The sequence below is a fragment of the Tasmannia lanceolata genome, unplaced genomic scaffold, assembly GCF_043159265.1.
Source record: "Tasmannia lanceolata isolate RefF3 unplaced genomic scaffold, GAP_Taslan_0.1 ptg000003l, whole genome shotgun sequence".
Taxonomy (NCBI): domain Eukaryota; kingdom Viridiplantae; phylum Streptophyta; class Magnoliopsida; order Canellales; family Winteraceae; genus Tasmannia; species Tasmannia lanceolata.
The window spans coordinates 29,133,552-29,156,708 of NW_027518680.1; the positions used below are offsets into that span (position 1 = coordinate 29,133,552).

At 42.3% G+C, this 23,157-nt stretch overlaps 13 non-coding genes across 13 annotated transcripts; all 13 read left to right on the top strand.

The window, feature by feature from the left end:
- Nucleotides 1–54: 54 nt before the first annotated feature.
- Nucleotides 55–173, top strand: LOC143870274 (5S ribosomal RNA). Its single transcript, XR_013245059.1, has one exon. It is a non-coding gene; the product is annotated as a 5S ribosomal RNA (ribosomal RNA).
- A 597-nt stretch (nt 174–770) lies between these two features.
- Nucleotides 771–889, top strand: LOC143870276 (5S ribosomal RNA). Its single transcript, XR_013245061.1, has one exon. It is a non-coding gene; the product is annotated as a 5S ribosomal RNA (ribosomal RNA).
- Nucleotides 890–1,486: 597 nt separating this feature from the next.
- On the top strand, nt 1,487–1,605 carry LOC143870277 (5S ribosomal RNA). The gene has a single exon (XR_013245062.1). It is a non-coding gene; the product is annotated as a 5S ribosomal RNA (ribosomal RNA).
- A 597-nt stretch (nt 1,606–2,202) lies between these two features.
- LOC143870278 (5S ribosomal RNA) lies at nt 2,203–2,321 on the top strand. Its single transcript, XR_013245063.1, has one exon. It is a non-coding gene; the product is annotated as a 5S ribosomal RNA (ribosomal RNA).
- Nucleotides 2,322–2,918: 597 nt separating this feature from the next.
- LOC143870279 (5S ribosomal RNA) lies at nt 2,919–3,037 on the top strand. Its single transcript, XR_013245064.1, has one exon. It is a non-coding gene; the product is annotated as a 5S ribosomal RNA (ribosomal RNA).
- A 601-nt stretch (nt 3,038–3,638) lies between these two features.
- Nucleotides 3,639–3,757, top strand: LOC143870280 (5S ribosomal RNA). The gene has a single exon (XR_013245065.1). It is a non-coding gene; the product is annotated as a 5S ribosomal RNA (ribosomal RNA).
- Nucleotides 3,758–4,353: 596 nt separating this feature from the next.
- On the top strand, nt 4,354–4,472 carry LOC143870281 (5S ribosomal RNA). The gene has a single exon (XR_013245066.1). It is a non-coding gene; the product is annotated as a 5S ribosomal RNA (ribosomal RNA).
- A 597-nt stretch (nt 4,473–5,069) lies between these two features.
- Nucleotides 5,070–5,188, top strand: LOC143870282 (5S ribosomal RNA). The gene has a single exon (XR_013245067.1). It is a non-coding gene; the product is annotated as a 5S ribosomal RNA (ribosomal RNA).
- A 597-nt stretch (nt 5,189–5,785) lies between these two features.
- Nucleotides 5,786–5,904, top strand: LOC143872902 (5S ribosomal RNA). Its single transcript, XR_013247628.1, has one exon. It is a non-coding gene; the product is annotated as a 5S ribosomal RNA (ribosomal RNA).
- Nucleotides 5,905–6,501: 597 nt separating this feature from the next.
- Nucleotides 6,502–6,620, top strand: LOC143870283 (5S ribosomal RNA). The gene has a single exon (XR_013245068.1). It is a non-coding gene; the product is annotated as a 5S ribosomal RNA (ribosomal RNA).
- A 597-nt stretch (nt 6,621–7,217) lies between these two features.
- LOC143870284 (5S ribosomal RNA) lies at nt 7,218–7,336 on the top strand. Its single transcript, XR_013245069.1, has one exon. It is a non-coding gene; the product is annotated as a 5S ribosomal RNA (ribosomal RNA).
- Nucleotides 7,337–7,933: 597 nt separating this feature from the next.
- Nucleotides 7,934–8,052, top strand: LOC143870285 (5S ribosomal RNA). The gene has a single exon (XR_013245070.1). It is a non-coding gene; the product is annotated as a 5S ribosomal RNA (ribosomal RNA).
- A 597-nt stretch (nt 8,053–8,649) lies between these two features.
- LOC143870288 (5S ribosomal RNA) lies at nt 8,650–8,768 on the top strand. Its single transcript, XR_013245072.1, has one exon. It is a non-coding gene; the product is annotated as a 5S ribosomal RNA (ribosomal RNA).
- Nucleotides 8,769–23,157: the final 14,389 nt, after the last annotated feature.

Sequence of the window (23,157 nt, forward strand, 5' to 3'; positions counted from 1 at the left end):
GTACGACAATGCGAGTGGAAACTCTTAATTACTTTGACAATGGAGAGGCATGCTGGGTGCGATCATACCAGCACAAATGCACTGGATCCCATCAGAACTCCGAAGTTAAGCGTGCTTGGGCGAGAGTAGTACTAGGATGGGTGACCTCCTGGGAAGTCCTCGTGTTGCACCCCTGTCACTTTTTTCGGCTATCTACCACTTTTTTCGAACAATCTTTCGGTTCTGGAACATCGATGCGAACTGAAACGCACGTTTAGTGCGTCGCCTCCTACGTTTCGGTTCGGATCTTTTTATTTTCTTCCGGATGGTGAATTCAAAGACGTCCGGTCTTTATTATGGCGGGGTGATAGTGTCGTTTGATTCGATAAACGGAATTCGTTCTGACATTTCATTTGCGGTCAAATTATAGCGGGGGTTTGTTTAGATTCAGTGACGTACAGGCTATAGCGGATGAGTGTACTAGTGGATGCGAGTCATGAATCCGGTCGGAAGGTGTTTACTGGCCGTGAGCTACCCTTGGTGCACAAATATCGTTCCGACGATAACTTTTGATCCGCCCGTCAGATCGTGGCGATTCTTATATTGATTCGGGGGTACTCGGGAAGATCCATCGCGCGATGACAGCCCTGGCGGTCATCCGGCTTCCCGACATGCTCGGATCGTCCATCCGGTGTCATCTAGCAGGATTTTTTCGCACTTTCATTTAAACGGACTTCGTACGACAATGCGAGTGGAAACTCTTTATTACTTTGACAATGGAGAGGCATGCTGGGTGCGATCATACCAGCACAAATGCACTGGATCCCATCAGAACTCCGAAGTTAAGCGTGCTTGGGCGAGAGTAGTACTAGGATGGGTGACCTCCTGGGAAGTCCTCGTGTTGCACCCCTGTCACTTTTTTCGGCTATCTACCACTTTTTTCGAACAATCTTTCGGTTCTGGAACATCAATGCGAACTGAAACGCACGTTTAGTGCGTCGCCTCCTACGTTTCGGTTCGGATCTTTTTATTTTCTTCCCGATGGTGAATTCAAAGACGTCCGGTCTTTATTATGGCGGGGTGATAGTGTCGTTTGATTCGATAAACGGAATTCGTTCTGACATTTCATTTGCAGTCAAATTATAGCGGGGGTTTGTTTAGATTCAGTGACGTACAGGCTATAGCGGATGAGTGTACTAGTGGATGCGAGTCATGAATCCGGTCGGAAGGTGTTTACTGGCCGTGAGCTACCCTTGGTGCACAAATATCGTTCCGACGATAACTTTTGATCCGCCCGTCAGATCGTGACGATTCTTATATTGATTCGGGGGTACTCGGGAAGATCCATCGCGCGATGAGAGCCTTGGCGGTCATCCGGCTTCCCGACATGCTCGGATCGTCCATCCGGTGTCATCTAGCAGGATTTTTTCGCACTTTCATTTAAACGGACTTCGTACGACAATGCGAGTGGAAACTCTTTATTACTTTGACAATGGAGAGGCATGCTGGGTGCGATCATACCAGCACAAATGCACTGGATCCCATCAGAACTCCGAAGTTAAGCGTGCTTGGGCGAGAGTAGTACTAGGATGGGTGACCTCCTGGGAAGTCCTCGTGTTGCACCCCTGTCACTTTTTTCGGCTATCTACCACTTTTTTCGAACAATCTTTCGGTTCTGGAACATCGATGCGAACTGAAACGCACGTTTAGTGCGTCGCCTCCTACGTTTCGGTTCGGATCTTATTATTTTCTTCCGGATGGTGAATTCAAAGACGTCCGGTCTTTATTATGGCGGGGTGATAGTGTCGTTTGATTCGATAAACGGAATTCGTTCTGACATTTCATTTGCAGTCAAATTATAGCGGGGGTTTGTTTAGATTCAGTGACGTACAGGCTATAGCGGATGAGTGTACTAGTGGATGCGAGTCATGAATCCGGTCGGAAGGTGTTTACTGGCCGTGAGCTACCCTTGGTGCACAAATATCGTTCCGACGATAACTTTTGATCCGCCCGTCAGATCGTGGCGATTCTTATATTGATTCGGGGGTACTCGGGAAGATCCATCGCGCGATGACAGCCCTGGCGGTCATCCGGCTTCCCGACATGCTCGGATCGTCCATCCGGTGTCATCTAGCAGGATTTTTTCGCACTTTCATTTAAACGGACTTCGTACGACAATGCGAGTGGAAACTCTTTATTACTTTGACAATGGAGAGGCATGCTGGGTGCGATCATACCAGCACAAATGCACTGGATCCCATCAGAACTCCGAAGTTAAGCGTGCTTGGGCGAGAGTAGTACTAGGATGGGTGACCTCCTGGGAAGTCCTCGTGTTGCACCCCTGTCACTTTTTTCGGCTATCTACCACTTTTTTCGAACAATCTTTCGGTTCTGGAACATCGATGCGAACTGAAACGCACGTTTAGTGCGTCGCCTCCTACGTTTCGGTTCGGATCTTTTTATTTTCTTCCAGATGGTGAATTCAAAGACGTCCGGTCTTTATTATGGCGGGGTGATAGTGTCGTTTGATTCGATAAACGGAATTCGTTCTGACATTTCATTTGCAGTCAAATTATAGCGGGGGTTTGTTTAGATTCAGTGACGTACAGGCTATAGCGGATGAGTGTACTAGTGGATGCGAGTCATGAATCCGGTCGGAAGGTGTTTACTGGCCGTGAGCTACCCTTGGTGCACAAATATCGTTCCGACGATAACTTTTGATCCGCCCGTCAGATCGTGACGATTCTTATATTGATTCGGGGGTACTCGGGAAGATCCATCGCGCGATGATAGCCCTGGCGGTCATCCGGCTTCCCGACATGCTCGGATCGTCCATCCGGTGTCATCTAGCAGGATTTTTTCGCACTTTCATTTAAACGGACTTCGTACGACAATGCGAGTGGAAACTCTTTATTACTTTGACAATGGAGAGGCATGCTGGGTGCGATCATACCAGCACAAATGCACTGGATCCCATCAGAACTCCGAAGTTAAGCGTGCTTGGGCGAGAGTAGTACTAGGATGGGTGACCTCCTGGGAAGTCCTCGTGTTGCACCCCTGTCACTTTTTTCGGCTATCTACCACTTTTTTCGAACAATCTTTCGGTTCTGGAACATCGATGCGAACTGAAACGCACGTTTAGTGCGTCGCCTCCTACGTTTCGGTTCGGATCTTTTTATTTTCTTCCAGATGGTGAATTCAAAGACGTCCGGTCTTTATTATGGCGGGGTGATAGTGTCGTTTGATTCGATAAACGGAATTCGTTCTGACATTTCATTTGCAGTCAAATTATAGCGGGGGTTTGTTTAGATTCAGTGACGTACAGGCTATAGCGGATGAGTGTACTAGTGGATGCGAGTCATGAATCCGGTCGGAAGGTGTTTACTGGCCGTGAGCTACCCTTGGTGCACAAATATCGTTCCGACGATAACTTTTGATCCGCCCGTCAGATCGTGACGATTCTTATATTGATTCGGGGGTACTCGGGAAGATCCATCGCGCGATGACAGCCTTGGCGGGCGGTCATCCGGCTTCCCGACATGCTCGGATCGTCCATCCGGTGTCATCTAGCAGGATTTTTTCGCACTTTCATTTAAACGGACTTCGTACGACAATGCGAGTGGAAACTCTTTATTACTTTGACAATGGAGAGGCATGCTGGGTGCGATCATACCAGCACAAATGCACTGGATCCCATCAGAACTCCGAAGTTAAGCGTGCTTGGGCGAGAGTAGTACTAGGATGGGTGACCTCCTGGGAAGTCCTCGTGTTGCACCCCTGTCACTTTTTTCGGCTATCTACCACTTTTTTCGAACAATCTTTCGGTTCTGGAACATCGATGCGAACTGAAACGCACGTTTAGTGCGTCGCCTCCTACGTTTCGGTTCGGATCTTTTTATTTTCTTCCGGATGGTGAATTCAAAGACGTCCGGTCTTTATTATGGCGGGGTGATAGTGTCGTTTGATTCGATAAACGGAATTCGTTCTGACATTTCATTTGCAGTCAAATTATAGCGGGGGTTTTTAAGATTCAGTGACGTACAGGCTATAGCGGATGAGTGTACTAGTGGATACGAGTCATGAATCCGGTCGGAAGGTGTTTACTGGCCGTGAGCTACCCTTGGTGCACAAATATCGTTCCGACGATAACTTTTGATCCGCCCGTCAGATCGTGGCGATTCTTATATTGATTCGGGGGTACTCGGGAAGATCCATCGCGCGATGACAGCCCTGGCGGTCATCCGGCTTCCCGACATGCTCGGATCGTCCATCCGGTGTCATCTAGCAGGATTTTTTCGCACTTTCATTTAAACGGACTTCGTACGACAATGCGAGTGGAAACTCTTTATTACTTTGACAATGGAGAGGCATGCTGGGTGCGATCATACCAGCACAAATGCACTGGATCCCATCAGAACTCCGAAGTTAAGCGTGCTTGGGCGAGAGTAGTACTAGGATGGGTGACCTCCTGGGAAGTCCTCGTGTTGCACCCCTGTCACTTTTTTCGGCTATCTACCACTTTTTTCGAACAATCTTTCGGTTCTGGAACATCGATGCGAACTGAAACGCACGTTTAGTGCGTCGCCTCCTACGTTTCGGTTCGGATCTTTTTATTTTCTTCCGGATGGTGAATTCAAAGACGTCCGGTCTTTATTATGGCGGGGTGATAGTGTCGTTTGATTCGATAAACGGAATTCGTTCTGACATTTCATTTGCGGTCAAATTATAGCGGGGGTTTGTTTAGATTCAGTGACGTACAGGCTATAGCGGATGAGTGTACTAGTGGATGCGAGTCATGAATCCGGTCGGAAGGTGTTTACTGGCCGTGAGCTACCCTTGGTGCACAAATATCGTTCCGACGATAACTTTTGATCCGCCCGTCAGATCGTGACGATTCTTATATTGATTCGGGGGTACTCGGGAAGATCCATCGCGCGATGACAGCCTTGGCGGTCATCCGGCTTCCCGACATGCTCGGATCGTCCATCCGGTGTCATCTAGCAGGATTTTTTCGCACTTTCATTTAAACGGACTTCGTACGACAATGCGAGTGGAAACTCTTAATTACTTTGACAATGGAGAGGCATGCTGGGTGCGATCATACCAGCACAAATGCACTGGATCCCATCAGAACTCCGAAGTTAAGCGTGCTTGGGCGAGAGTAGTACTAGGATGGGTGACCTCCTGGGAAGTCCTCGTGTTGCACCCCTGTCACTTTTTTCGGCTATCTACCACTTTTTTCGAACAATCTTTCGGTTCTGGAACATCGATGCGAACTGAAACGCACGTTTAGTGCGTCGCCTCCTACGTTTCGGTTCGGATCTTTTTATTTTCTTCCGGATGGTGAATTCAAAGACGTCCGGTCTTTATTATGGCGGGGTGATAGTGTCGTTTGATTCGATAAACGGAATTCGTTCTGACATTTCATTTGCAGTCAAATTATAGCGGGGGTTTGTTTAGATTCAGTGACGTACAGGCTATAGCGGATGAGTGTACTAGTGGATGCGAGTCATGAATCCGGTCGGAAGGTGTTTACTGGCCGTGAGCTACCCTTGGTGCACAAATATCGTTCCGACGATAACTTTTGATCCGCCCGTCAGATCGTGACGATTCTTATATTGATTCGGGGGTACTCGGGAAGATCCATCGCGCGATGACAGCCCTGGCGGTCATCCGGCTTCCCGACATGCTCGGATCGTCCATCCGGTGTCATCTAGCAGGATTTTTTCGCACTTTCATTTAAACGGACTTCGTACGACAATGCGAGTGGAAACTCTTTATTACTTTGACAATGGAGAGGCATGCTGGGTGCGATCATACCAGCACAAATGCACTGGATCCCATCAGAACTCCGAAGTTAAGCGTGCTTGGGCGAGAGTAGTACTAGGGTGGGTGACCTCCTGGGAAGTCCTCGTGTTGCACCCCTGTCACTTTTTTCGGCTATCTACCACTTTTTTCGAACAATCTTTCGGTTCTGGAACATCGATGCGAACTGAAACGCACGTTTAGTGCGTCGCCTCCTACGTTTCGGTTCGGATCTTTTTATTTTCTTCCGGATGGTGAATTCAAAGACGTCCGGTCTTTATTATGGCGGGGTGATAGTGTCGTTTGATTCGATAAACGGAATTCGTTCTGACATTTCATTTGCGGTCAAATTATAGCGGGGGTTTGTTTAGATTCAGTGACGTACAGGCTATAGCGGATGAGTGTACTAGTGGATGCGAGTCATGAATCCGGTCGGAAGGTGTTTACTGGCCGTGAGCTACCCTTGGTGCACAAATATCGTTCCGACGATAACTTTTGATCCGCCCGTCAGATCGTGACGATTCTTATATTGATTCGGGGGTACTCGGGAAGATCCATCGCGCGATGACAGCCTTGGCGGTCATCCGGCTTCCCGACATGCTCGGATCGTCCATCCGGTGTCATCTAGCAGGATTTTTTCGCACTTTCATTTAAACGGACTTCGTACGACAATGCGAGTGGAAACTCTTAATTACTTTGACAATGGAGAGGCATGCTGGGTGCGATCATACCAGCACAAATGCACTGGATCCCATCAGAACTCCGAAGTTAAGCGTGCTTGGGCGAGAGTAGTACTAGGATGGGTGACCTCCTGGGAAGTCCTCGTGTTGCACCCCTGTCACTTTTTTCGGCTATCTACCACTTTTTTCGAACAATCTTTCGGTTCTGGAACATCGATGCGAACTGAAACGCACGTTTAGTGCGTCGCCTCCTACGTTTCGGTTCGGATCTTTTTATTTTCTTCCGGATGGTGAATTCAAAGACGTCCGGTCTTTATTATGGCGGGGTGATAGTGTCGTTTGATTCGATAAACGGAATTCGTTCTGACATTTCATTTGCAGTCAAATTATAGCGGGGGTTTGTTTAGATTCAGTGACGTACAGGCTATAGCGGATGAGTGTACTAGTGGATGCGAGTCATGAATCCGGTCGGAAGGTGTTTACTGGCCGTGAGCTACCCTTGGTGCACAAATATCGTTCCGACGATAACTTTTGATCCGCCCGTCAGATCGTGACGATTCTTATATTGATTCGGGGGTACTCGGGAAGATCCATCGCGCGATGACAGCCCTGGCGGTCATCCGGCTTCCCGACATGCTCGGATCGTCCATCCGGTGTCATCTAGCAGGATTTTTTCGCACTTTCATTTAAACGGACTTCGTACGACAATGCGAGTGGAAACTCTTTATTACTTTGACAATGGAGAGGCATGCTGGGTGCGATCATACCAGCACAAATGCACTGGATCCCATCAGAACTCCGAAGTTAAGCGTGCTTGGGCGAGAGTAGTACTAGGATGGGTGACCTCCTGGGAAGTCCTCGTGTTGCACCCCTGTCACTTTTTTCGGCTATCTACCACTTTTTTCGAACAATCTTTCGGTTCTGGAACATCGATGCGAACTGAAACGCACGTTTAGTGCGTCGCCTCCTACGTTTCGGTTCGGATCTTTTTATTTTCTTCCGGATGGTGAATTCAAACACGTCCGGTCTTTATTATGGCGGGGTGATAGTGTCGTTTGATTCGATAAACGGAATTCGTTCTGACATTTCATTTGCGGTCAAATTATAGCGGGGGTTTGTTTAGATTCAGTGACGTACAGGCTATAGCGGATGAGTGTACTAGTGGATGCGAGTCATGAATCCGGTCGGAAGGTGTTTACTGGCCGTGAGCTACCCTTGGTGCACAAATATCGTTCCGACGATAACTTTTGATCCGCCCGTCAGATCGTCGCGATTCTTATATTGATTCGGGGGTACTCGGGAAGATCCATCGCGCGATGATAGCCCTGGCAGTCATCCGGCTTCCCGACATGCTCGGATCGTCCATCCGGTGTCATCTAGCAGGATTTTTTCGCACTTTCATTTAAACGGACTTCGTACGACAATGCGAGTGGAAACTCTTAATTACTTTGACAATGGAGAGGCATGCTGGGTGCGATCATACCAGCACAAATGCACTGGATCCCATCAGAACTCCGAAGTTAAGCGTGCTTGGGCGAGAGTAGTACTAGGATGGGTGACCTCCTGGGAAGTCCTCGTGTTGCACCCCTGTCACTTTTTTCGGCTATCTACCACTTTTTTCGAACAATCTTTCGGTTCTGGAACATCGATGCGAACTGAAACGCACGTTTAGTGCGTCGCCTCCTACGTTTCGGTTCGGATCTTTTTATTTTCTTCCGGATGGTGAATTCAAACACGTCCGGTCTTTATTATGGCGGGGTGATAGTGTCGTTTGATTCGATAAACGGAATTCGTTCTGACATTTCATTTGCGGTCAAATTATAGCGGGGGTTTGTTTAGATTCAGTGACGTACAGGCTATAGCGGATGAGTGTACTAGTGGATGCGAGTCATGAATCCGGTCGGAAGGTGTTTACTGGCCGTGAGCTACCCTTGGTGCACAAATATCGTTCCGACGATAACTTTTGATCCGCCCGTCGGATCGTGGCGATTCTTATATTGATTCGGGGGTACTCGGGAAGATTCATCGCGCGATGACAGCCCTGGCGGTCATCCGACTTCCCGACATGCTCGGATCGTCCATCCGGTGTCATCTAGCAGGATTTTTTCGCACTTTCATTTAAACGGACTTCGTACGACAATGCGAGTGGAAACTCTTTATTACTTTGACAATGGAGAGGCATGCTGGGTGCGATCATACCAGCACAAATGCACTGGATCCCATCAGAACTCCGAAGTTAAGCGTGCTTGGGCGAGAGTAGTACTAGGATGGGTGACCTCCTGGGAAGTCCTCGTGTTGCACCCCTGTCACTTTTTTCGGCTATCTACCACTTTTTTCGAACAATCTTTCGGTTCTGGAACATCGATGCGAACTGAAACGCACGTTTAGTGCGTCGCCTCCTACGTTTCGGTTCGGATCTTTTTATTTTCTTCCGGATGGTGAATTCAAAGACGTCCGGTCTTTATTATGGCGGGGTGATAGTGTCGTTTGATTCGATAAACGGAATTCGTTCTGACATTTCATTTGCAGTCAAATTATAGCGGGGGTTTGTTTAGATTCAGTGACGTACAGGCTATAGCGGATGAGTGTACTAGTGGATGTGAGTCATGAATCCGGTCGGAAGGTGTTTACTGGCCGTGAGCTACCCTTGGTGCACAAATATCGTTCCGACGATAACTTTTGATCCGCCCGTCAGATCGTGGCGATTCTTATATTGATTCGGGGGTACTCGGGAAGATCCATCGCGCGATGACAGCTCTGGCGGTCATCCGGCTTCCCGACATGCTCGGATCGTCCATCCGGTGTCATCTAGCAGGATTTTTTCGCACTTTCATTTAAACGGACTTCGTACGACAATGCGAGTGGAAACTCTTTATTACTTTGACAATGGAGAGGCATGCTGGGTGCTGTGGGACCCGATCCCGCGAGAGGGGTGGTGGCGCGAGAGCCGCCACGCACTATCTCTTGGTCTCTCGTACCCACGCGATTGGCGTGTGCCTTTTATTATTAATTTTAATTCATCTTTTATGTGAACTTGGGATCACTAAGGCAATCCGAATTCCACACAAAAGAGACTGACAGAGTCGCCACCTAGATGTGGGATCTAGGACCCATAATTAACCAGAAATCTAGACTCGCTACCTGGTTACAAGAATGGAAGGTATGGGGATTTATCCACCACATGCACCATTCCTGCCCGATAATCGGTCTTCAATTCCAAAAGTTAACTCTTTTAAATTCATTTTTAATGGCTCATTCAACTCTCTGTTAATGTGCTATCTATGTGACATGCATCCTATGATCTAATTTCAATGTGAATCCTAAATGTGTATCTTGATTTCTTAATTGGTTTGGATTCAATCTAAGTGAAAGTTCTCCTAAAATTCTAATTTCATGGAAAATCCTAAGTGATTTGATTGTTTCAACAGTTTTAAAAGTGATTAGCCCGAGTCCTCAGATGATCTGGTATTCATCCAAAGAAGCCTACGTATCCCCGCCTCCACGAGAATCAAGGCAACGTAGTTCTTCGCGCCTATTCTAAGCTAGGATGCCTAAGACACCTAGACTTCTATCCTAGACTCGATCTAAAAGACCGAACCGGTTATTAAAGTTTCTTGTACGATTATTTAAATTTCAGTGAATTGTGGATTTTATGACACCCTATATGCCCTAACTAAATGCAGATTAGCCCTAAGCTAATGCAGGTGGTTCTTACAACCTATGTGTGACTAGGCTGTATTTCTTAAGGAAAACCAAGGGTGGACTAGCGTATCATACTCTAGTCATCACTCGGCGATGTGGATCGCCGACTGACCGGACGGAGGCGCTCTTATAACTCTAGGACAGACCCCTAACTCTAAAACAAGCACACAACAAACAAACAATCAAATAACCTATCAAAAGAAAAACCCTAACTCTAAAACTCTCTATCTAGGAGAAACTCCTAACTCTAGAAGAAGATCTTTTGAAAACAAGATTTTAAAGGTTTTTTAAGAAGGTTTAAAATAGTTATTTACAAAAAAGTTTGGCTGGACTTGGGATGTAAATCCCAAGCTGCACTACGTACCTCGGAAGAGGATCAAGCCAACGTAGTTCGAAAATCGAACTCGCCTAATACGCTTCTAAAAGAAACACTCAACACTTTAGATTTTTTTTAAGGTTTTTGATGTTTTCAAATGTTTTTTGAGTTTTAAATTTCTAATGTTTTTGGATTTTAAAGCTTTTCCAATGCTCAGGACCTTAAAATATTTTTAATCTTAAAGGGAACACGCAAGTAATACCACAAACTAGGGCAAAGCCCTAAAGCAAAAGGGGAAACCCCGAATAAGCAACTAGCGTCTCAAAGAGACAAACCACAACAAGAAAGATAGCGTCCCAAGAAGAGAGAAAATGGTCCAAGATCCTAAGCAAGCAAAGCTCTAATAAGACTGAGTTAGCCTCTAATCAAAAGCGAAGTAATCAACAACTCTAAAGGAGAAACTCCGAACTAACAACACTAAAGAGGGGAACAAATGAGTCAGAGACTCTCTAATACTACAACTTAGAGGAGGAATGAGTCAAAGACTCCCAAATAACGCCAACAGAAGAACCAATGAGTCAAAGACTTCCTAGTAGTACAACAAAAGAACGAATGAGTCAAAGACTCTCTAAAAGAAATGGAAACATGAGTCAAAGACTCCAATAACACCAACTAAAGGATAGATGAGTCAAAGACTCTCTAAAAGAAAAGGAAACACGAATTTGCACATTTGGCAGAGGTAAAACACCCAGCCGGGCCGGACAGCTACCTAGCCCTAGGGTGCAACAAATGTGCAACCCAATACCCATAAGGGTAGGGGTATGAAGCCAAGCCGAGTAGGGCGTTCTTCCAAAACCAAACGGCGCACAAAGAGGACTAACGAGAGAATGAGACCGGGCGGGTCTCCCAAACACACACAAAGATGAAGGTGCTTTAGAGATTTTAAGATGATTTTCACTTAATTTTTATTTTTTTAATGGATTTTACCAATTTTTAACCATATGAGTGATTTTACAAGTGAAGCTGTTGCAAACGAACTCGAAATGAGTTGAAACTTCTCCACCAACAAGATATGATGAGATGTAATTTACTGGAAGATTTTTACAGATTTTTACATTAAACTCATATTTAATATGGATTTAAAAATTAATTAACCAGATTGCAAAAATAACACATAAACTACTAGAAATAGATATCTAAATTCCATGAAATTTCTACAGTAGTAAGAGATAAGTGAAAATAGCATGCTGTGAGATTTCCATGAATTTAGAAAACTATTTACTATCAGTTTCGGATTTTTCAAATTTCAAACCAGATTATGAATTAACACTACAGCTCATATGAAACAAGATCCAAATCACTTGAAAATTTTACAGAAGCAAGAAGTATAGATTTTAAGACTACTGTAAAACTTTGGAGAATTTTATCTGTGATTTGACGTCAGTAACAATTCTCCCAAAATCTGATAATTTTCAAAGAATGCGTAAAATAATATACCAAACAAAATCCAAAAATTCTCACAAATTCATGGTAGAATGTATCATTATCATATTATTTTCTCACGAAATTTCATTATTTTTGGAATCTGTTTAGTATATCGTTTAGTTTTCTTTGTTAAAAATCATGCAAAAATCCGAAAATATACCAAATAATTCTAAAAAAATTCCGAGAACGGTGTACCTACCTGTGATCGAAATCCTCGCCGAATCCGAGAGCCGAAAAACTCAAAAATTCCGCCTCCGTGCGATCGCTTCCGCTTTCTTTCTCTTTTTGCTTCTTTTTTGTTTCTTTTTCTTCTTTTCTTGTTTCTTTTCTTTTTTTTTCTTTTCAACCCCTCATAGCAACTTTGTTAGAACACATGATAGAAGAGAAATGAGTTCTCCCTCCCTCTTACTCACCCTCATGGAACCATTTATAGCAAAGGAATGGGAGGGTGGTTGCCACCATTGTGGACTTATTCCATGGTAGGTGGCCACCATTGTGGACATATTCCATGGTAGGTGGCCACCATTGTGGACATTGAATTTTGACATGTGTGTGGCCCCATGCATGTTTTTTAAAGTTGTTTTGAGTAGGTAAAAGATAACCCAAATGGGTCCCATATGTGACCAAATTCCCAATTGTGCATAAAATCATATGCCCCACTCCAAAGTATGATCGGAACCGTTCATTTGATGGGCGACAATGTGATTTAATTTGTGCTCCGCTAATCAATCCTATGGGCTGATCCAAGCCATCCAATAGATCAAAATGTGAATATGTTACCCCATTTTTAAATCACTCCCATTTGATGATCCGAACCGTCCATTTGATGGGCGACAATTGATGATCTTGACCGTTCAAATGGTGGGTCGCAATGTAAATTGGTTGTGCCCCCTTAAATCATTCCTCTATGACGATCCAGACCATCCAATTGATGGGTCCCCTACCTAAGTAGGTTGTGTCCTCCTAAATCATTTCAATGGGCTGATCCGAGTAACTCAACCTGATGATCGAAACAAAATTGGTTGTTAAAACGACTTCTCTGAGATCTTGACCGTTCTCTTGATGATCATCTTTAGGTGTTGGATCGAAGTAGGTTCAAAACTCATTTTTCACTAAAACAATGTGCGGGCCACCCTGTTTGATCCAAATCTAAACAAATGCTCAAGACGGGCCCATCAATCGGATCCAAATTCTCTCTTGTTCGGATTCTTGGGAATAATCTCTCTCAACACTTAACGGAAAAGTGCGAAACATGGCGGAAATGATTGAACGGGATTTCGCCCAAGCATAGCGAACTTGGGTCCGGTCAAAATGGGGTGTCTACAGATGCCCCTCTTTGGCAAAGCGTGTGTAACACACGAATGGCAAAGCTGAACAGACGACACATTTTGGCCGGCCCGAAAACAAAGTAAAACAAGTTTTTTTTTTTTTTTTTTTGTTTTTTAAAATGATGTTCATCAGGGTAAAACAACAAAATAGCACTACGAGACTGAAAGACTAGAAGCAAAAGGGAGATGACCTCTCACCGACCCTTAACTCGGCAATCACGACATCTCAATGAGATGGCCTCTCTCTAATACTCACAACTCAACTATTTAAATCAATACGCAAAGACTCTATTAAAGCAAACACAAACATACTTTGTTAAAATAAAGCTTTTAAGAAAACGAACCCAATGAAATTACCTCAAAGAAAGCAGACCACTATCGATGCAGACGTAAATCAACCCTTCAAAGAATATCAAATCAAATTACTCAAAGAGTATGTAACACTCATAGAGTCTCAAATCAAACACTCAGAGAGCTTCATAGAAATCTTTATACTCAAAGAGCCTCAACTACCCGAAGAGTCTGTAATACTCAAAGGGGCTTAACTACTCAAAGAGTCTCAAATTAACGCAAAACATTTATACTCAAAAAGTCTCAACTACCCGAAGAGTCTGTAACACTCAAAGGGCCTTAACTACTCAAAGAGTCTCAAATTAACGCAAAACATTTATACTAAAAAAAGGTCTCAACTACCCGAAGAGTCTGTAATACTCAAAGGATCTCAACTACTCAAAGAGTCTTAAATCAACAAAGATCATTTATACTCAAAAAGTCTCAACTACCCGAAGAGTCTATAACACTCAAAGGATCTCAACTACTCAAAGAGTCTCAAATACATCACAAAAACATTTATACTCAAAGAGTCTCAACTAACACTCAAAGGATCTCAACTACTCAAAGAGTCTCAAATCAACAAAGATCATTTATACTCAAAAAGTCTCAACTACCCGAAGAGTCTGTAACACTCGAAGGGTCTCAACTACTCAAAGAGTCTCAAATCATGGCGAAACATTTATACTCAAAGAGTCTCAACTACCCGAAGAGTCTGTAACACTCAAAGGGTCTCAACTACTCAAAGAGTCTCAAATCAACACAAAAAATATTTATACTCAAAGAGCCTCAACTACTCGAAGAGTCTGTAACATTCAAAGGGTCTCAACTACTCAAAGAGTCTCAAACACATGCAAAAATCTTTATACTCGAAAGAGTCTCAACCACCCGAAGACTCTGTAACACTCAAAGGATCTCAACTACTCAAAGAGTCTCAAACGCACACAAAAACATTTATACTCAAAGAGTCTCAATTACCCGAAGAGTCTGTAACACTCGAAGGGTCTCAACTACTCAAAGAGTCTCAAATACACAAAAACCATTTATACTCGAAAGAGTCTCAACTACATAGAGAAACATTTATACTCAAAGAGCCTCAACTACCCGAAGAGTCTGTAACACTCAAAGGGTCTCAACTACTCAAAGAGTTTCAAATACACCAAAATCTATTTATACTCAAAGAGTCTCAACCACCCGAAGAGTCTGTAACACTCAAAGGGTCTCAACTACTCAAAGAGTCTCAAACACATGCAAAAACCTTTATACTCGAAAGAGTCTCAACTACATAGAGAAACCTTTATACTCAAAGAGCCTCAACTACCCGAAGAGTCTGTAACACTCAAAGGGTCTCAACTACTCAAAGAGTCTCAAATACATCACAAAAACATTTATACTCAAAGAGTCTCAACTACCCGAAGAGTCTGTAACACTCGAAGGGTCTCAACTACTCAAAGAGTCTCAAATTAACGCAAAAACATTTATACTCAAAGAGTCTCAACTACCCGAAGAGTCTGTAACACTCGAAGGGTCTCAACTACTCAAAGAGTCTCAAATCAACACAAAAAACATTTATACTCAAAGAGCCTCAACTACCCGAAGAGTCTGCAGCACTCGAAGGGTCTCAACTACTCAAAGAGTCTCAAATCAACACAAAACATTTATACTCAAAGAGTCTCAACTACCCGAAGAGTTTGTAACACTCAAAGGGTCTCAACTACTCAAAAAGTCTCAAACGCACACAAAAAACCTTTATACTCAAAGAGTCTCAAATCAACACGAAAATATTTATCGATCTTATATCGAGTTCATTGATAGCATAGCTATCTCCTGCTGAGAATAAATTGGAGTGCATGATCTTTGCTGAAAGCAAAACTCAAGTAGATTGATGAGATTTTTAGGTGCTGACTCTCTTTAACAGATGAAAAGCATTCTAATGAGGTTTGAAGGATGTAGGAGTAGATTATATACCCCGCTGGAAATTGAAGTTTATGAAACTTTGACTCCAAAAGAAACAACTTGATCAAGGAATTCAACTCAAAGAGTATGTTCAAGCTTCTCTGGTTTCTATTTGCTAAGAATAGATATCCCAGTTATCATTGTGTAATATCTTTTATGACGCAAGTCATAAAAGATGCCCCTAGTATGATGTGCTTCCATGACAAGGTTTTAAGAAAGCAGAACCAAGGTAAGTAGGAAAAATTTGAGTTTGCATGGGTTCTTTCTTTGGTATAATGGTAAGACCACCTTCACAAAGGCTGAACGTAAGAGTTCTTCATTTTGCTCAGTGCTTGAGGCTTTGATGTTTCAGGCAGGTCTGAATAACAAATCTCTTGCCCTTCTTTGATTCTTAAACCAGGATCTACTCTAGATTTTTCTTTACATTTCGGAAGGTGTACACCCATTCTCTCCAGTGCCAAACACTTTTGATTCTAAAAGAAAACAATGAGAAACAAGGAACAAACTCCTGAGGACTCTTTCAAAGAAGACTTACAATATTCATGGGACTTGACTAAATTTTGATTCACTCTTAAATCAAATGTGTTATTTTTAAATGGTAAGGTCAGCCACTCTTAGAGTAGTCTCAAAAACCATGCCAAAAGGCTCTAGTTTCCTCCATCAGGACATCCGTCATGGTTATACCCCTTCGGATTGCTCGGTTTTAATGCCCCTAGTTTAAAAAGGTGTCAAAGTAAGCCTTGCTGACACTATTCGGATTCCAGGATCCTGCCCTATAGAGGTTGCTTCTCAGTCTCCTTGATTTGTCTTTTCGGAAGAAGTCAAAATTAATGTCTTCCAAGTTTTCAGTCTAAAAGACCACTTATCTCAACTTTTGCTTTCCAAGCTTTCAGTCTAAAAGACTACTTATCTCAATTTTTGCTTGTACTCAAACTTAGGAATTCTACGTAACTGAGGAACTCCTTCTGCTTCTATTCAACTCAACTTTTCATGGGAAGTATTTGCCTCTGACTAGATTGTCTCTTCAAGTTTTCAATCCAGCATACCACTACCCTTACCTTCTGATAAGTCAATCATTTTGCTTGTTGACTTAGCAAGAAAAACGACTTTCACCTTTCTCTAGGCCGCCCTTTCGGGTTTTCAACCTAGCGGATCTTCAGACTCTCATTCTTTTCTTTCTGTTTTTCTTTTCATTCGCCTCGAACCTTTACTTGTTTCACCAGAAGGACTTTCTAGGTGGGCTCGGGTTCAAAAGGGTTGAATACCTAAGGTTCTAAGGATTTGGACCGAATCTGGTCTAGCCAGACTACCTACGTACCCCAAAAATGGAGGATCAGGTCCGCGTAGTTCGCTTAAGGATTTTTCAAAGAATGGTTTAGCATTTAGCTTCAAAATTTTGAAAAGGGATTTTATCCCAAGGTTTGACCGAACCTGAATTAATCAAGTTGCCTACGTACCCCTGAAGAAATGGGGATCAGGTCCGACGTAGTTCGGGTGCATAAATGCCCCGGGTTTATAATGTGTTTGAAAAGAAACATTGGCTTTAAATTGCTGACCCAAAGGGTTCTCAAAAGGATTTTAAAACGTTGGATTTTGGCTATTAAGGCTCAAACGTCCAATGATGGCCTCCTGATGTATTTGATGTACAAGCTCTTTTGTTTAAGGTTCAAAGCCTTTGAAAATTTTTATTCGAGGAGTCTGGCGGTTTTCTGGCAAAACTTCAACCATTGTGCTTCACTCCCATCTTGCCTTGAAATCATAATGAAAATACACAGCCCAATTTTTCTTTTAGGGCTCAAATCTATGACTTCATTTCGAGAAAGTCTTCTCTCACTTCTTCATCAGCTCCACAGGATATCTGATACTTATCTCTTTAAAATTGTACTCTTCAACTGGATGCCTAAAGCAGATGAAGTCTTGCTTTGCTCAACGACAGGGCATTCCCCTGGTTTATCCTTATAGGATCAAGCAAGACTACCTCAAACCCCTCTAAACAGGTTTATCAATTCTTTGCGCTCCTTAGGAGATAAAGTTTTTCCAATCCATTTCTCCCGAGTTTCGAATTTCGATACCACTATCAATGGCTTCGATTTCTTCTTCAAGTGGCTATGCTCGACGCTCTTCCTCTCGTTTGACCATCTTTCAAATCTCGAGGGGAATTTCGTCTGCATTCTCATCCGAGAAGGGGGTCTTGTAGTTGTTTTAAACATTTAATCCAAGAGTGAATCATAAAAAATTGAAGATACAGACTCAAATGCTTTATTGAATTGAAATACTTTGAAGTACATAGATGACTTTGAACGCGCCTCAGTAGGCTCTACATTGAATTTAATCAAAAAGCTAAACACCGACTCTGAACGAGAAAGACTGATTGACATGACACATTTTCTTTTCTTTTTTTAACATCAACATAACTGAACTTTTTCAACTTAGAAAGAAGAAAGTTGATGTACGCTCAATGAAAGACAAATCTAAAAACACAGGACACTTATTCCAAGGTAGTGAACTGGTACTGAAAGCTTATAGGTGATACACCTTTCCTCATGATAATGATAACTATAAAGTTCAATCCGGGAGTAGAAATCCCAGAAAAGGCAACTCCACAAGGTCTAGGTTAAATGGGGCAACAAAAGGCTTATGTTGACAATGTGGGTAAAACAATAGACTGCCTGGATCAAGTATGATTAGAAATAGTCAGTCTTTAGAAAAAATGGTCTTTCGCTAAACATAGACTCTTGACTTGGAAGCACACACTAGATCAATAGTCATGGGATAAAGATTCTGAACAAATAGAGATATGAGTAATCTTGAAACACACCACAGGGTTTATTCTGAAAATCAAAGAGATACTGTCTATGAAGGTTAAAGCAAAATAGACAGTGATATTATGACCTACATCAACAGGGTTTCAATGAATTCTCAATCCACACCTTGAAGTCTCATTTGAGTATAACTGCTCTTCTTTTTGGGAATGAAAGAGTCAGGAACGATAAACATCCCTAATCAAAATAAATTTCGATCTCAGCAATGATCAAGCACTCAAAGAATACAGGTAAGATCAAACTTTCCCATTAATGATTTCGATATGATCCAAGGGTAAAAGATATATGATAGGTAAACATGGATCAATGAAAAATCAATGGCTCAGATAATAGACCATTGCCATAAGAATGACAAAAGTAGGGTCAAAGACCAGATCTAAAATCTGAATGATGGATATCAACAACTGTACGATCAATATGAGATGAGATAGCATAAGATTGCTTTCAACGGATGGATCATGAATGACTAATCCTATGAGATCTTTGGAAATGAATATGATTTACATCCTAACCCCAAAGGAAAAGTTTTTTAATCTTCGCACATTTTATCAGTGTTACCTGAAGGCATCAACCCTAACCCTAATCTAGCGGAGTGGAGAGAGGATCTCGACTCATGACTTTGTTTGTGTACCTAGGACCGATCGTAGCCATTGGAAGATGGACTACGGCCTAATCTAGACACAAATGGGTAGGATATCCTAAACTAGGCTCACACACACAATTGGGTAAGATATCCTAAACTAGGCTCACACACGTGATGCACATGTGTTCGTATACTACATGCATGTGTGGGTTAATCTAGGGGTAAGGCCAAGAGTTCCCTTAGCGCGAATCCATGTTCGATATACTGTACCAGTGTCCGGCGTATCAGTACGTGAACAAGAGATCCGTTTACGTACCATAAAGGTACTAGGCTAAGGGTGGAATGCTTCTCTAGCACAGAGGCACCAGGTGATGAAATCCCAGTCAACCATGCTAGATAACACTCCGGGTTCCTAAAATGGGACGTGTGTGCATGTGAGATGCAAGGGTTTAGATGCAAGTGATGTAAGTGTGTGCAATAAGTTCGCGCAATCTATGATGCCTTCAGGTTTTGTTAGATTAAGTTTGAGTAAATGTGATGAGAAAATAAAGCATACAAAGTAATCTAACAAGCATAAAAGAGATAGAGTTTTCATGAGCCGGTTGAAATAGATTCAAATGAGTTATCCTTTGGAATTGTAATGAAGTTAGGTTGTCCCCAGCAGAGTCGCCAGTCTGTGGGACCCGATCCCGCGAGAGGGGTGGTGGCGCGAGAGCCGCCACGCACTATCTCTTGGTCTCTCGTACCCACGCGATTGGCGTGTGCCTTTTATTATTAATTTTAATTCATCTTTTATGTGAACTTGGGATCACTAAGGCAATCCGAATTCCACACAAAAGAGACTGACAGAGTCGCCACCTAGATGTGGGATCTAGGACCCATAATTAACCAGAAATCTAGACTCGCTACCTGGTTACAAGAATGGAAGGTATGGGGATTTATCCACCACATGCACCATTCCTGCCCGATAATCGGTCTTCAATTCCAAAAGTTAACTCTTTTAAATTCATTTTTAATGGCTCATTCAACTCTCTGTTAATGTGCTATCTATGTGACATGCATCCTATGATCTAATTTCAATGTGAATCCTAAATGTGTATCTTGATTTCTTAATTGGTTTGGATTCAATCTAAGTGAAAGTTCTCCTAAAATTCTAATTTCATGGAAAATCCTAAGTGATTTGATTGTTTCAACAGTTTTAAAAGTGATTAGCCCGAGTCCTCAGATGATCTGGTATTCATCCAAAGAAGCCTACGTATCCCCGCCTCCACGAGAATCAAGGCAACGTAGTTCTTCGCGCCTATTCTAAGCTAGGATGCCTAAGACACCTAGACTTCTATCCTAGACTCGATCTAAAAGACCGAACCGGTTATTAAAGTTTCTTGTACGATTATTTAAATTTCAGTGAATTGTGGATTTTATGACACCCTATATGCCCTAACTAAATGCAGATTAGCCCTAAGCTAATGCAGGTGGTTCTTACAACCTATGTGTGACTAGGCTGTATTTCTTAAGGAAAACCAAGGGTGGACTAGCGTATCATACTCTAGTCATCACTCGGCGATGTGGATCGCCGACTGACCGGACGGAGGCGCTCCTATAACTCTAGGACAGACCCCTAACTCTAAAACAAGCACACAACAAACAAACAATCAAATAACCTATCAAAAGAAAAACCCTAACTCTAAAACTCTCTATCTAGGAGAAACTCCTAACTCTAGAAGAAGATCTTTTGAAAACAAGATTTTAAAGGTTTTTTAAGAAGGTTTAAAATAGTTATTTACAAAAAAGTTTGGCTGGACTTGGGATGTAAATCCCAAGCTGCACTACGTACCTCGGAAGAGGATCAAGCCAACGTAGTTCGAAAATCGAACTCGCCTAATACGCTTCTAAAAGAAACACTCAACACTTTAGATTTTTTTTAAGGTTTTTGATGTTTTCAAATGTTTTTTGAGTTTTAAATTTCTAATGTTTTTGGATTTTAAAGCTTTTCCAATGCTCAGGACCTTAAAATATTTTTAATCTTAAAGGGAACACGCAAGTAATACCACAAACTAGGGCAAAGCCCTAAAGCAAAAGGGGAAACCCCGAATAAGCAACTAGCGTCTCAAAGAGACAAACCACAACAAGAAAGATAGCGTCCCAAGAAGAGAGAAAATGGTCCAAGATCCTAAGCAAGCAAAGCTCTAATAAGACTGAGTTAGCCTCTAATCAAAAGCGAAGTAATCAACAACTCTAAAGGAGAAACTCCGAACTAACAACACTAAAGAGGGGAACAAATGAGTCAGAGACTCTCTAATACTACAACTTAGAGGAGGAATGAGTCAAAGACTCCCAAATAACGCCAACAGAAGAACCAATGAGTCAAAGACTTCCTAGTAGTACAACAAAAGAACGAATGAGTCAAAGACTCTCTAAAAGAAATGGAAACATGAGTCAAAGACTCCAATAACACCAACTAAAGGATAGATGAGTCAAAGACTCTCTAAAAGAAAAGGAAACACGAATTTGCACATTTGGCAGAGGTAAAACACCCAGCCGGGCCGGACAGCTACCTAGCCCTAGGGTGCAACAAATGTGCAACCCAATACCCATAAGGGTAGGGGTATGAAGCCAAGCCGAGTAGGGCGTTCTTCCAAAACCAAACGGCGCACAAAGAGGACTAACGAGAGAATGAGACCGGGCGGGTCTCCCAAACACACACAAAGATGAAGGTGCTTTAGAGATTTTAAGATGATTTTCACTTAATTTTTATTTTTTTAATGGATTTTACCAATTTTTAACCATATGAGTGATTTTACAAGTGAAGCTGTTGCAAACGAACTCGAAATGAGTTGAAACTTCTCCACCAACAAGATATGATGAGATGTAATTTACTGGAAGATTTTTACAGATTTTTACATTAAACTCATATTTAATATGGATTTAAAAATTAATTAACCAGATTGCAAAAATAACACATAAACTACTAGAAATAGATATCTAAATTCCATGAAATTTCTACAGTAGTAAGAGATAAGTGAAAATAGCATGCTGTGAGATTTCCATGAATTTAGAAAACTATTTACTATCAGTTTCGGATTTTTCAAATTTCAAACCAGATTATGAATTAACACTACAGCTCATATGAAACAAGATCCAAATCACTTGAAAATTTTACAGAAGCAAGAAGTATAGATTTTAAGACTACTGTAAAACTTTGGAGAATTTTATCTGTGATTTGACGTCAGTAACAATTCTCCCAAAATCTGATAATTTTCAAAGAATGCGTAAAATAATATACCAAACAAAATCCAAAAATTCTCACAAATTCATGGTAGAATGTATCATTATCATATTATTTTCTCACGAAATTTCATTATTTTTGGAATCTGTTTAGTATATCGTTTAGTTTTCTTTGTTAAAAATCATGCAAAAATCCGAAAATATACCAAATAATTCTAAAAAAATTCCGAGAACGGTGTACCTACCTGTGATCGAAATCCTCGCCGAATCCGAGAGCCGAAAAACTCAAAAATTCCGCCTCCGTGCGATCGCTTCCGCTTTCTTTCTCTTTTTGCTTCTTTTTTGTTTCTTTTTCTTCTTTTCTTGTTTCTTTTCTTTTTTTTTCTTTTCAACCCCTCATAGCAACTTTGTTAGAACACATGATAGAAGAGAAATGAGTTCTCCCTCCCTCTTACTCACCCTCATGGAACCATTTATAGCAAAGGAATGGGAGGGTGGTTGCCACCATTGTGGACTTATTCCATGGTAGGTGGCCACCATTGTGGACATATTCCATGGTAGGTGGCCACCATTGTGGACATTGAATTTTGACATGTGTGTGGCCCCATGCATGTTTTTTAAAGTTGTTTTGAGTAGGTAAAAGATAACCCAAATGGGTCCCATATGTGACCAAATTCCCAATTGTGCATAAAATCATATGCCCCACTCCAAAGTATGATCGGAACCGTTCATTTGATGGGCGACAATGTGATTTAATTTGTGCTCCGCTAATCAATCCTATGGGCTGATCCAAGCCATCCAATAGATCAAAATGTGAATATGTTACCCCATTTTTAAATCACTCCTATTTGATGATCCGAACCGTCCATTTGATGGGTGACAATTGATGATCTTGACCGTTCAAATAGTGGGCTGCGATGTGATTTAATTTGTGCTCCACTAATCA